Here is a 12,124-nt window from a genome sequence, read left to right as displayed (position 1 = left end):
CTAAACCCCCCCCAACACCACCTAAACAACCCCCCTCCAACACCACCTAAACAACCCCCCCAACTACCACCTAAACCCCCCCCCCCTCCAACACCACCTAAACACCCCCCCCCTCCAACACCACCTAAACAACCCCCCCTCCAACACCACCTAAACCCCCCCCCCCTCCAACACCACCTAAACACCCCCCCCCTCCAACACCACCTAAACAACCCCCCCTCCAACACCACCTAACAACCCCCCCTCCAACACCACCTAAACCCCCCCCCCCCTCCAACACCACCTAAACACCCCCCCCTTCCAACACCACCTAAACACCCCCCTCCAACACCACCTAAACACCCCCCCCCCCCCCCCCCCCTGTTATGTTGGTGTCGTCTAGCAGATCTGATAGAATCTAGTCCTTCATTTACCCCCCCCCCCCCCCATCACCTTCACAAACTGTCATGTAATGGTCATTGGTGTGTTAATGCAGTGTACTTTTGTGTGCCGTGGAAAAATAATTTATTAAAGATTGATATTAGACATGTTTCAACTTGGTGCTAACATGTGTCCTGCCCTTGGTTTGAAAGGCCATGTTTCATGAATGAATTCTCTGTCGTTCTTGACTTTCACACAATACATACTTTTGTCAAGGTGGATACCACATCTTAAGGTCCATATCGATATGTATTACTTTAGAATGAAATCAATCTTTTTGTCTCAGGGGTTGTAGAATTTCAGACCATACATATATTTTGGTACGGTGGTTTCAAAAATTTGATGTTCGGTATCAATATTTTTTTTTCTTCTTTTTGGACATTATTGCAAGAAGGGCCTCGTTGGCGCAGTAGGTAGCGCGTCAGTCTCATAATCTGAAGGTCGTGAGTTCGATCCTCACACGGGGCAGCAAATCTTTTAAAAAGAGTGTTGGCTGAAGATGAAGTGAAAATTAATTCACTGTCGTTCTGGACTTTCACACAATACATTCTTTTGTCAAGGTGGATACCACATCTTAAGGGCCATATCGATATGTATTACTTTAGAATGAAATCAATCTTTTTGTCTCAGGGGTTGTAGAATTTCAGACCATACATATATTTTGGAACGGTGGTTTCAAAAATTTGATGTTCGGTATCGATATTTCTTTTTCTTATTTTTGGACACTTTTGAAAGAAGGGCCTCGTTAGCGCAGTAGGTAGCGCGTCAGTCTCATAATCTGAAGGTCGTGAGTTCGATCCTCACACGGGGCAGCAAAGCTTTTAAAAAGAGTGTTGGCTGAAGATGAAGTGAAAATGAATTCACTGTTGTTCTGGACTTTCACACAATACATACTTTTGTCAAGGTGGATACCACATCTTAAGGTCCATATCGATATGTATTACTTTAGAATGAAATCAATCTTTTTGTCTCAGGGGTTGTAGAATTTCAGACCATACATATATTTTGGCACGGTGGTTCCAACATCAGTGTCAAAATTTGATGTTCGGTATCAATATTTTTTTTTGTTCTTCTTGGACATTGTTACGTGAAGGGCCTCGTTAGCGCAGTAGGTAGCGTGTCAGTCTCATAATCTGAAGGTCGTGAGTTCGATCCTCACACGGGGCAGCAAAGCTTTTAAAAAGACAGTGTTGGATGAAGTGAAAATGAATTCACTGTCGTTCTGGACTTTCACACAATACATACTTTTGTCAAGGTGGATACCACATCTTAAGGTCCATATCGATATGTATTACTTTAGAATGAAATCAATCTTTTTGTCTCAGGGGTTGTAGAATTTCAGACCATACATATATTTTGGCACGGTGGTTTCAAAAATTTGATGTTCGGTATCAATATTTTTTTTTCTTCTTTTTGGACATTTTTACAAGAAGGGCCTCGTTAGCGCAGTAGGTAGCGCGTCAGTCTCATAATCTGAAGGTCGTGAGTTCGATCCTCACACGGGGCAGCAAAGCTTTTAAAAAGAGTGTTGGCTGAAGATGAAGTGAAAATGAATTCACTGTCGTTCTGGACTTTCACACAATACATACTTTTGTCAAGGTGGATACCACATCTTAAGGTCCATATCGATATGTATTACTTTAGAATGAAATCTATCTTTTTGTCTCAGGTGTTGTAGAATTTCAGACCATACATATATTTTGGCACGGTGGTTTCAAAAATGTGATGTTCGGTATCGATATTTTTTTTTCTTATTTTTGGACACTTTTGAAAGAAGGGCCTCGTTAGCGCAGTAGGTAGCGCGTCAGTCTCATAATCTGAAGGTCGTGAGTTCGATCCTCACACGGGGCAGCAAAGCTTTTAAAAAGAGTGTTGGCTGAAGATGAAGTGAAAATTAATTCACTGTCTTTCTGGACTTTCACACAATACATACTTTTGTCAAGGTGGATACCACATCTTAAGGTCCATATCGATATGTATTACTTTAGAATGAAATCTATCTTTTTGTCTCAGGGGTTGTAGAATTTCAGACCATACATATATTTTGGCACGGTGGTTTCAAAAATTTGATGTTCGGTATCAATATTTTTTTTTCTTCTTTTTGGACATTTTTGCAAGAAGGGCCTCGTTAGCGCAGTAGGTAGCGCGTCAGTCTCATAATCTGAAGGTAGTGAGTTCGATCCTCACACGGGGCAGCAAAGCTTTTAAAACGAGTGTTGGCTGAAGGTGAAAATGAATTCACTGTCGTTCTGGACTTTCACACAATACATACTTTTGTCAAGGTGGATACCACATCTTAAGGTCCATATCGATATGTATTACTTTAGAATGAAATCAATCTTTTTGTCTCAGGGGTTGTAGAATTTCAGACCATACATATATTTTGGCACAGTGGTTTCAACATCAGTGTCAAAATTTGATGTTCGGTATCAATATTTTTTTTTCTTATTTTTGGACACTTTTGAAAGAAGTGCCTCGTTAGCGCAGTAGGTAGCGCTTCAGTCTCATAATCTGAAGGTCGTGAGTTCGATCCTCACACGGGGCAGCAAAGCTTTTAAAAAGAGTGTTGGCTGAAGATGAAGTGAAAATGAATTCACTGTCGTTCTGGACTTTCACACAATACATACTTTTGTCAAGGTGGATACCACATCTTAAGGTCTATATCGATATGTATTACTTTAGAATGAAATCAATCTTTTTGTCTCAGGGGTTGTAGAATTTCAGACCATACATATATTTTGGCACGGTGGTTCCAACATCAGTGTCAAAATTTGATGTTCGGTATCAATATTTTTTTTTGTTCTTCTTGGACATTGTTACGTGAAGGGCCTCGTTAGCGCAGTAGGTAGCGCGTCAGTCTCATAATCTGAAGGTCGTGAGTTCGATCCTCACACGGGGCAGCAAAGATTTTAAAAAGACAGTGTTGGATGAAGTGAAAATTAATTCTCTGTCGTTCTGGACTTTCACACAATACATTCTTTTGTCAAGGTGGATGCCACATCTTAAGGTCCATATCGATATGTATTACTTTAGAATGAAATCAATCTTTTTGTCTCAGGGGTTGTAGAATTTCAGACCATACATATATTTTGGCACGGTGGTTTCAAAAATTTGATGTTCGGTATCGATATTTTTTTTTCTTATTTTTGGACACTTTTGAAAGAAGGGCCTCGTTAGCGCAGTAGGTAGCGCGTCAGTCTCATAATCTGAAGGTCGTGAGTTCGATCCTCACACGGGGCAGCAAAGATTTTAAAAAGACAGTGTTGGATGAAGTGAAAATTAATTCTCTGTCGTTCTGGACTTTCACACAATACATTCTTTTGTCAAGGTGGATACCACATCTTAAGGGCCATATCGATATGTATTACTTTAGAATGAAATCAATCTTTTTGTCTCAGGGGTTGTAGAATTTCAGACCATACATATATTTTGGAACGGTGGTTTCAAAAATTTGATGTTCGGTATCGATATTTCTTTTTCTTCTTCTTGGACATTGTTACGTGAAGGGCCTCGTTAGCGCAGTAGGTAGCGCGTCAGTCTCATAATCTGAAGGTCGTGAGTTCGATCCTCACACGGGGCAGCAAAGCTTTTAAAAAGACAGTGTTGGATGAAGTGAAAATTAATTCTCTGTCGTTCTGGACTTTCACACAATACATACTTTTGTCAAGGTGGATGCCACATCTTAAGGTCCATATCGATATGTATTACTTTAGAATGAAATCAATCTTTTTGTCTCAGGGGTTGTAGAATTTCAGACCATACATATATTTTGGTACGGTGGTTTCAAAAATTTGATGTTCGGTATCAATATTTTTTTTTCTTCTTTTTGGACATTTTTACAAGAAGGGCCTCGTTAGCGCAGTAGGTAGCGCGTCAGTCTCATAATCTGAAGGTCGTGAGTTCGATCCTCACACGGGGCAGCAAAGCTTTTAAAAAGAGTGTTGGCTGAAGATGAAGTGAAAATGAATTCACTGTTGTTCTGGACTTTCACACAATACATACTTTTGTCAAGGTGGATACCACATCTTAAGGTCCATATCGATATGTATTACTTTAGAATGAAATCAATCTTTTTGTCTCAGGGGTTGTAGAATTTCAGACCATACATATATTTTGGCACGGTGGTTTCAAAAATTTGATGTTCGGTATCCTCACACGGGGCAGCAAAGCTTTTAAAAAGAGTGTTGGCTGAAGATGAAGTGAAAATGAATTCACTGTCGTTCTGGACTTTCACACAATACATACTTTTGTCAAGGTGGATACCACATCTTAAGGTCTATATCGATATGTATTACTTTAGAATGAAATCAATCTTTTTGTCTCAGGGGTTGTAGAATTTCAGACCATACATATATTTTGGCACGGTGGTTCCAACATCAGTGTCAAAATTTGATGTTCGGTATCAATATTTTTTTTTGTTCTTCTTGGACATTGTTACGTGAAGGGCCTCGTTAGCGCAGTAGGTAGCGTGTCAGTCTCATAATCTGAAGGTAGTGAGTTCGATCCTCACACGGGGCAGCAAAGCTTTTAAAAAGAGTGTTGGCTGAAGATGAAGTGAAAATTAATTCACTGTCGTTCTGGACTTTCACACAATACATACTTTTGTCAAGGTGGATACCACATCTTAAGGTCCATATCGATATGTATTACTTTAGAATGAATTCAATCTTTTTGTCTCAGGGGTTGTAGAATTTCAGACCATACATATATTTTGGCACGGTGGTTTCAAAAATTTGATGTTCGGTATCGATATTTTTTTTTCTTATTTTTGGACACTTTTGAAAGAAGGGCCTCGTTAGCGCAGTAGGTAGCGCGTCAGTCTCATAATCTGAAGGTAGTGAGTTCGATCCTCACACGGGGCAGCAAAGCTTTTAAAAAGAGTGTTGGCTGAAGATGAAGTGAAAATTAATTCACTGTCGTTCTGGACTTTCACACAATACATACTTTTGTCAAGGTGGATACCACATCTTAAGGTCCATATCGATATGTATTACTTTAGAATGAAATCAATCTTTTTGTCTCAGGGGTTGTAGAATTTCAGACCATACATATATTTTGTCACGGTGGTTTCAACATCAGTGTCAAAATTTGATGTTCGGTATCAATATTTTTTTTTCTTATTTTTGGACATTTTTGCAAGAAGGGCCTCGTTAGTGCAGTAGTTAGCGCGTCATAATCTGAAGGTCGTGAGTTCGATCCTCACACGGGGCAGCAAAGCTTTTAAAAAGACAGTGTTGGCTGAAGTGAAAATTAATTCACTGTTGTTCTGGACTTTCACACAATACATACTTTTGTCAAGGTGGATACCACATCTTAAGGTCCATATCGATATGTATTACTTTAGAATGAAATCAATCTTTTTGTCTCAGGGGTTGTAGAATTTCAGACCATACATATATTTTGGCACGGTGGTTTCAAAAATTTGATGTTCGGTATCAATATTTTTTTTTCTTCTTTTTGGACATTTTTGCATGAAGGGCCTCGTTAGCGCAGTAGGTAGCGCGTCAGTCTCATAATCTGAAGGTCGTGAGTTCGATCCTCACACGGGGCAGCAAAGCTTTTAAAAAGAGTGTTGGCTGAAGATGATGTGAAAATTAGTTCACTGTCGTTCTGGACTTTCACACAATACATACTTCTGTCAAGGTGTATACCACATCTTAAGGTCCATATCGATATGTATTACTTTAGAATGAAATCAATCTTTTTGTCTCAGGGGTTGTAGAATTTCAGACCAAACATATATTTTGGCACGGTGTTTTGAACATCAGTGTCAAAATTTGGTGTTCGGTATCAATATTTTTTTTTCTTCTTTTTGGACATTCTTGCAAGAAGGGCCTCGTTAGCGCAGTAGGTAGCGCGTCAGTCTCATAATCTGAAGGTCGTGAGTTCGATCCTCACACGGGGCAGCAAAGCTTTTTAAAAGAGTGTTGGCTGAAGATGAAGTGAAAATTAGTTCACTGTCGTTCTGGACTTTCACACAATACATACTTTTGTCAAGGTGGATACCACATCTTAAGGTCCATATCGATATGTATTACTTTAGAATGAAATCAATCTTTTTGTCTCAGGGGTTGTAGAATTTCAGACCATACATATATTTTGGCACGGTGGTTTCAACATCAGTGTCAAAATTTGATGTTCGGTATCAATATTTTTTTTTCTTCTTTTTGGACATTTTTACAAGAACGGCCTCGTTAGCGCAGTAGGTAGCGCGTCAGTCTCATAATCTGAAGGTCGTGAGTTCGATCCTCACACGGGGCAGCAAAGCTTTTAAAAAGAGTGTTGGCTGAAGATGAAGTGAAAATGAATTTATTGTCGTTCTGGACTTTCACACAATACATACTTTTGTCAAGGTGGATACCACATCTTAAGGTCCATATCGATATGTATTACTTTAGAATGAAATCAATCTTTTTGTCTCAGGGGTTGTAGAATTTCAGACCATACATATATTTTGGCACGGTGGTTTAAAAAATTTGATGTTCGGTATCGATATTTTTTTTCCTTCTTTTTGGACATTTTTGCAAGAAGGGCCTCGTTAGCGCAGTAGGTAGCGCGTCATTCTCATAATCTGAAGGTCGTGAGTTCGATCCTCACACGGGGCAGCAAAGCTTTTAAAAAAACAGTGTTGGCTGAAGTGAAAATTAATTTTCTGTCGTTCTGGACTTTCACACAATACATACTTTTGTCAAGGTGGATACCACATCTTAAGGTCCATATCGATATGTATTACTTTAGAATAAAATCAATCTTTTTGTCTCAGGGGTTGTAGAATTTCAGACCATACATATATTTTGGAACGGTGGTTTCAACATCAGTGTAAAAATTTGATGTTCGGTATCAATATTTTATTTTCTTCTTTTTGGACATTTTTGCAAGAAGGGCCTTGTTAGCGCAGTAGGTAGCGCGTCAGTCTCATAATCTGAAGGTCGTGAGTTCGATCCTCACACGGGGCAGCAAAGCTTTTAAAAAGAGTGTTGGCTGAAGATGAAGTGAAAATGAATTCTCTGTTGTTCTGGACTTTCACAGAATACATACGTTTGTCAAGGTGGATACCACATCTTAAGGTCCATATCGATATGTATTACTTTAGAATGAAATCAATCTTTTTGTCTCAGGGGTTGTAGAATTTCAGACCATACATATATTTTGGAACGGTGGTTTCAACATCAGTGTCAAAATTTGATGTTCGGTATCAATATTTTTTTTTCTTCTTTTTGGACATTTTTGCATGAAGGGCCTCGTTAGCGCAGTAGGTAGCGCGTCAGTCTCATAATCTGAAGGTCGTGAGTTCGATCCTCACACGGGGCAGCAAAGCTTTTAGAAAGACAGTGTTGGCTGAAGATGAAGTGAAAATGAATTCTCTGTTGTTCTGGACTTTCACACAATACATACTTTTGTCAAGGTGGATACCACATCTTAACGTCCATATCGATATGTATTACTTTAGAATGAAATCAATCTTTTTGTCTCAGGGGTTGTAGAATTTCAGACCATACATATATTTTGTCACGGTGGTTTAAAAAAAAAGACAGTGTTGGATGAAGTGACAATTAATTCTCTGTCGTTCTGGACTTTCACACAATACATACTTTTGTCAAGGTGGATACCACATCTTAAGGTCCATATCGATATGTATTACTTTAGAATGAAATCAATCTTTTTGTCTCAGGGGTTGTAGAATTTCAGACCATACATATATTTTGTCACGGTGGTTCCAACATCAGTGTCAAAATTTGATGTTCGGTATCAATATTTTTTTTTTCTTCTTTTTGGACATTTTTACAAGAAGGGCCTCGTTAGCGCAGTAGGTAGCGCGTCAGTCTCATAATCTGAAGGTCGTGAGTTCGATCCTCACACGGGGCAGCAAAGCTTTTAAAAAGACAGTGTTGGCTGAAGTGAAAATGAATTCTCTGTCGTTCTTGACTTTCACACAATACATACTTTTGTCAAGGTGGATACCACATCTTAAGGTCCATATCGATATGTATTACTTTAGAATGAAATCAATCTTTTTGTCTCAGGGGTTGTAGAATTTCAGACCATACATATATTTTGGCACGGTGGTTTCAAAAATTTGATGTTCGGTATCGATATTTTTTTTTCTTCTTTTTGGACAATTTTGCAAGAAGGGCCTCGTTAGCGCAGTAGGTAGCCCGTCAGTCTCATAATCTGAAGGTGTTGATTTCGATCCTCACACGGGGCAGCAAAGCTTTTAAAAAGAGTGTTGGCTGAAGATGAAGTGAAAATGAATTCACTGTCGTTCTGGACTTTCACACAATACATACTTTTGTCAAGGTGGATACCACATCTTAAGGTCCATATCGATATGTATTACTATAGAATGAAATCAATCTTTTTGTCTCAGGGGTTGTAGAATTTCAGACCAAACATATATTTTGTCACGGTGGTTTCAACATCAGTGTCAAAATTTGATGTTCGGTATCAATATTTTTTTTTCTTATTTTTGGACACTTTTGAAAGAAGGGCCTTGTTAGCGCAGTAGGTAGCGCGTCAGTCTCATAATCTGAAGGTCGTGAGTTCGATCCTCACACGGGGCAGCAAAGCTTTTAAAAAGAGTGTTGGCTGAAGATGAAGTGAAAATGAATTCATTGTCGTTCTGGACTTTCACACAATACATACTTTTGTCAAGGTGGATACCACATCTTAAGGTCCATATCGATATGTATTACTTTAGAATGAAATCAATCTTTTTGTCTCAGGGGTTGTAGAATTTCAGACCATACATATATTTTGGCACGGTGGTTTCAAAAATTTGATGTTCGGTATCGATATTTTTTTTCCTTCTTTTTGGACATTTTTACAAGAAGGGCCTTGTTAGCGCAGTAGGTAGCGCGTCAGTCTCATAATCTGAAGGTCGTGAGTTCGATCCTCACACGGGGCAGCAAAGCTTTTAAAAAAACAGTGTTGGCTGAAGTGAAAATTAATTTTCTGTCGTTCTGGACTTTCACACAATACATACTTTTGTCAAGGTGGATACCACATCTTAAGGTCCATATCGATATGTATTACTTTAGAATAAAATCAATCTTTTTGTCTCAGGGGTTGTAGAATTTCAGACCATACATATATTTTGGAACGGTGGTTTCAACATCAGTGTAAAAATTTGATGTTCGGTATCAATATTTTATTTTCTTCTTTTTGGACATTTTTGCAAGAAGGGCCTTGTTAGCGCAGTAGGTAGCGCGTCAGTCTCATAATCTGAAGGTCGTGAGTTCGATCCTCACACGGGGCAGCAAAGCTTTTAAAAAGAGTGTTGGCTGAAGATGAAGTGAAAATGAATTCTCTGTTGTTCTGGACTTTCACACAATACATAAGTTTGTCAAGGTGGATACCACATCTTAAGGTCCATATCGATATGTATTACTTTAGAATGAAATCAATCTTTTTGTCTCAGGGGTTGTAGAATTTCAGACCATACATATATTTTGGAACGGTGGTTTCAACATCAGTGTCAAAATTTGATGTTCGGTATCAATATTTTTTTTTCTTCTTTTTGGACATTTTTGCATGAAGGGCCTCGTTAGCGCAGTAGGTAGCGCGTCAGTCTCATAATCTGAAGGTCGTGAGTTCGATCCTCACACGGGGCAGCAAAGCTTTTAGAAAGACAGTGTTGGCTGAAGATGAAGTGAAAATGAATTCTCTGTCGTTCTGGACTTTCACACAATACATACTTTTGTCAAGGTGGATACCACATCTTAAGGTCCATATCGATATGTATTACTTTAGAATGAAATCAATCTTTTTGTCTCAGGGGTTGTAGAATTTCAGACCATACATATATTTTGGCACGGTGGTTTAAAAAATTTGATGTTCGGTATCGATATTTTTTTTTTCTTCTTTTTGGACAATTTTGCAAGAAGGGCCTCGTTAGCGCAGTAGGTAGCCCGTCAGTCTCATAATTTGAAGGTCGTGAGTTCGATCCTCACACGGGGCAGCAAAGCTTTTAAAAAGAGTGTTGGCTGAAGATGAAGTGAAAATGAATTCACTGTTGTTCTGGACTTTCACACAATACATACTTTTGTCAAGGTGGATACCACATCTTAAGGTCCATATCGATATGTATTACTTCAGAATGTAAGGGAATACCCCCCTGATTTGGACAAAAACAAATGGCGGGATATTGGCATTGGACAAACCATATACACGATGGCCAATACCACCCAATTTGGCGTTGATTCATGCAAAGTATATTGCAAATGCCATATGGCAATTGCCAATTGTAACACTTCAAAATTCCAATAGGGGGCGTGTGCGTTCCACCGGGGCATTTCATATTGCAAATGGCACCCAAGTCAACATCCAAAAGCCAAATTTTGAAAAATGACATTTTAAAAAAAAAACTTAAAACCCCTTAAAAAAGTGCTTTCTGGACCTTTTTTCGAAATTCTTTCGATTTTTGTGTCAATAACACATGTATAAGAACTTTATCAACATACTTTAGTCATGCTTTATTATCATATTTTTTTTACTTGTGCATAAGGCATATGTTTTCTCCATTTGCAATATGATTTCATAGGAAGTCAAAAGTCAAAGTCAAAAGTAACGATTTTCCTCCGTGCAACTGATGATCTAAAATGTGCAACAACATTTTTTTGATTTTTTTTGTTTATGTTTCCTTACTTTTTCAAAGTCACTGTGCATTTGCAATATGTTTTAATGGGCAGATACCATCACGAATTTGTCATGCTCAAAATTCAAACTTTACTTTGCTCAAACTATACCTTGGTCAACTTGTATTACATATTTCTTTTTGTTTTACTTGTGCATAAGGCATATGTTTTCTCCATTTGCAATATGATGTCATAGGAAGTCAAAAGTCAAAGTCAAAAGTAAATATTTTCCTCCGTGCACCTGGTGATCTGAAATGTGCACCTGGTGACCTGAAATGTGCACCTGGTGATCTAAAATATGCAACTGGTAACCCCAAAAAAAAATGTTGGGATGTTTTTTTGTTTATGTTTCCTTACTTTTTCAAAGTCACTGTGCATTTGCAATATGTTTTAATGGGCAGGTACCATCACGAATTTGTCATGCTATAAATTCAAGCTGTACTTTGCTCAAACTATACCTTTGTCATCTTGTGATCTAAAATATGCAACTGGTTACCCAAAAAAATTGTTGATGTTTTTTTGTTTATGTTTCCTTACTTTTTCAAAGTCACTGTGCATTTGCAATATGTTTTAATGGGCAGGTACCATCACGAATTTGTTTATCGAATTTGTTTATGTTTCCTTACTTTTTCAAAGTCACTGTGCATTTGCAATATGTTTCAATGGGCAGGTACCATCACGAATTTGTCATGCTCAAAAAATTTTAGATGTATTTTTTTTTGTTTCTTACTTTTTCAAAGTCACTGTGCATTTGGAATATGTTTTAATGGGCAGGTACCATCACGAATTTGTTTATCGAATTTGTTTATGTTTCCTTACTTTTTCAAAGTCACTGTGCATTTGCAATATGTTTCAATGGGCAGGTACCATCACGAATTTGTCATGCTCAAAATTTTTTAGATGTATTTTTTTTTGTTTCTTACTTTTTCAAAGTCACTGTGCATTTGGAATATGTTTTAATGGGCAGGTACCATCACGAATTTGTTTATCGAATTTGTTTATGTTTCCTTACTTTTTCAAAGTCACTGTGCATTTGCAATATGTTTCAATGGGCAGGTACCATCACGAAT

General features: G+C 38.1%; 25 non-coding genes across 25 annotated transcripts; all 25 read left to right on the top strand.

Moving 5' to 3' along the window:
- Positions 1-815: 815 nt before the first annotated feature.
- Positions 816-888, top strand: trnam-cau (transfer RNA methionine (anticodon CAU)). The gene has a single exon. It is a non-coding gene; the product is annotated as a tRNA-Met (tRNA).
- A 271-nt stretch (positions 889-1,159) lies between these two features.
- Positions 1,160-1,232, top strand: trnam-cau (transfer RNA methionine (anticodon CAU)). Its single transcript has one exon. It is a non-coding gene; the product is annotated as a tRNA-Met (tRNA).
- A 282-nt stretch (positions 1,233-1,514) lies between these two features.
- On the top strand, positions 1,515-1,587 carry trnam-cau (transfer RNA methionine (anticodon CAU)). Its single transcript has one exon. It is a non-coding gene; the product is annotated as a tRNA-Met (tRNA).
- Positions 1,588-1,854: 267 nt separating this feature from the next.
- On the top strand, positions 1,855-1,927 carry trnam-cau (transfer RNA methionine (anticodon CAU)). The gene has a single exon. It is a non-coding gene; the product is annotated as a tRNA-Met (tRNA).
- A 271-nt stretch (positions 1,928-2,198) lies between these two features.
- Positions 2,199-2,271, top strand: trnam-cau (transfer RNA methionine (anticodon CAU)). Its single transcript has one exon. It is a non-coding gene; the product is annotated as a tRNA-Met (tRNA).
- Positions 2,272-2,542: 271 nt separating this feature from the next.
- trnam-cau (transfer RNA methionine (anticodon CAU)) lies at positions 2,543-2,615 on the top strand. The gene has a single exon. It is a non-coding gene; the product is annotated as a tRNA-Met (tRNA).
- Positions 2,616-2,892: 277 nt separating this feature from the next.
- Positions 2,893-2,965, top strand: trnam-cau (transfer RNA methionine (anticodon CAU)). Its single transcript has one exon. It is a non-coding gene; the product is annotated as a tRNA-Met (tRNA).
- A 282-nt stretch (positions 2,966-3,247) lies between these two features.
- Positions 3,248-3,320, top strand: trnam-cau (transfer RNA methionine (anticodon CAU)). Its single transcript has one exon. It is a non-coding gene; the product is annotated as a tRNA-Met (tRNA).
- Positions 3,321-3,587: 267 nt separating this feature from the next.
- trnam-cau (transfer RNA methionine (anticodon CAU)) lies at positions 3,588-3,660 on the top strand. Its single transcript has one exon. It is a non-coding gene; the product is annotated as a tRNA-Met (tRNA).
- Positions 3,661-3,927: 267 nt separating this feature from the next.
- trnam-cau (transfer RNA methionine (anticodon CAU)) lies at positions 3,928-4,000 on the top strand. The gene has a single exon. It is a non-coding gene; the product is annotated as a tRNA-Met (tRNA).
- Positions 4,001-4,267: 267 nt separating this feature from the next.
- Positions 4,268-4,340, top strand: trnam-cau (transfer RNA methionine (anticodon CAU)). The gene has a single exon. It is a non-coding gene; the product is annotated as a tRNA-Met (tRNA).
- A 525-nt stretch (positions 4,341-4,865) lies between these two features.
- trnam-cau (transfer RNA methionine (anticodon CAU)) lies at positions 4,866-4,938 on the top strand. Its single transcript has one exon. It is a non-coding gene; the product is annotated as a tRNA-Met (tRNA).
- Positions 4,939-5,209: 271 nt separating this feature from the next.
- On the top strand, positions 5,210-5,282 carry trnam-cau (transfer RNA methionine (anticodon CAU)). The gene has a single exon. It is a non-coding gene; the product is annotated as a tRNA-Met (tRNA).
- A 616-nt stretch (positions 5,283-5,898) lies between these two features.
- On the top strand, positions 5,899-5,971 carry trnam-cau (transfer RNA methionine (anticodon CAU)). Its single transcript has one exon. It is a non-coding gene; the product is annotated as a tRNA-Met (tRNA).
- A 282-nt stretch (positions 5,972-6,253) lies between these two features.
- trnam-cau (transfer RNA methionine (anticodon CAU)) lies at positions 6,254-6,326 on the top strand. The gene has a single exon. It is a non-coding gene; the product is annotated as a tRNA-Met (tRNA).
- Positions 6,327-6,608: 282 nt separating this feature from the next.
- trnam-cau (transfer RNA methionine (anticodon CAU)) lies at positions 6,609-6,681 on the top strand. The gene has a single exon. It is a non-coding gene; the product is annotated as a tRNA-Met (tRNA).
- Positions 6,682-6,952: 271 nt separating this feature from the next.
- trnam-cau (transfer RNA methionine (anticodon CAU)) lies at positions 6,953-7,025 on the top strand. Its single transcript has one exon. It is a non-coding gene; the product is annotated as a tRNA-Met (tRNA).
- A 278-nt stretch (positions 7,026-7,303) lies between these two features.
- Positions 7,304-7,376, top strand: trnam-cau (transfer RNA methionine (anticodon CAU)). The gene has a single exon. It is a non-coding gene; the product is annotated as a tRNA-Met (tRNA).
- A 282-nt stretch (positions 7,377-7,658) lies between these two features.
- On the top strand, positions 7,659-7,731 carry trnam-cau (transfer RNA methionine (anticodon CAU)). Its single transcript has one exon. It is a non-coding gene; the product is annotated as a tRNA-Met (tRNA).
- A 482-nt stretch (positions 7,732-8,213) lies between these two features.
- trnam-cau (transfer RNA methionine (anticodon CAU)) lies at positions 8,214-8,286 on the top strand. The gene has a single exon. It is a non-coding gene; the product is annotated as a tRNA-Met (tRNA).
- A 622-nt stretch (positions 8,287-8,908) lies between these two features.
- Positions 8,909-8,981, top strand: trnam-cau (transfer RNA methionine (anticodon CAU)). The gene has a single exon. It is a non-coding gene; the product is annotated as a tRNA-Met (tRNA).
- A 271-nt stretch (positions 8,982-9,252) lies between these two features.
- On the top strand, positions 9,253-9,325 carry trnam-cau (transfer RNA methionine (anticodon CAU)). The gene has a single exon. It is a non-coding gene; the product is annotated as a tRNA-Met (tRNA).
- A 278-nt stretch (positions 9,326-9,603) lies between these two features.
- On the top strand, positions 9,604-9,676 carry trnam-cau (transfer RNA methionine (anticodon CAU)). Its single transcript has one exon. It is a non-coding gene; the product is annotated as a tRNA-Met (tRNA).
- A 282-nt stretch (positions 9,677-9,958) lies between these two features.
- On the top strand, positions 9,959-10,031 carry trnam-cau (transfer RNA methionine (anticodon CAU)). The gene has a single exon. It is a non-coding gene; the product is annotated as a tRNA-Met (tRNA).
- A 274-nt stretch (positions 10,032-10,305) lies between these two features.
- trnam-cau (transfer RNA methionine (anticodon CAU)) lies at positions 10,306-10,378 on the top strand. The gene has a single exon. It is a non-coding gene; the product is annotated as a tRNA-Met (tRNA).
- The last annotated feature ends 1,746 nt before the right edge of the window (positions 10,379-12,124 follow it).

This window comes from Oncorhynchus mykiss, chromosome 13, assembly GCF_057628025.1.
Source record: "Oncorhynchus mykiss isolate SJ-2025 chromosome 13, ASM5762802v1, whole genome shotgun sequence".
NCBI classification, from domain to species: domain Eukaryota; kingdom Metazoa; phylum Chordata; class Actinopteri; order Salmoniformes; family Salmonidae; genus Oncorhynchus; species Oncorhynchus mykiss.
Note: the sequence above shows the minus strand (reverse complement) of the source record. Positions and strands in the feature narration are given on the sequence as shown.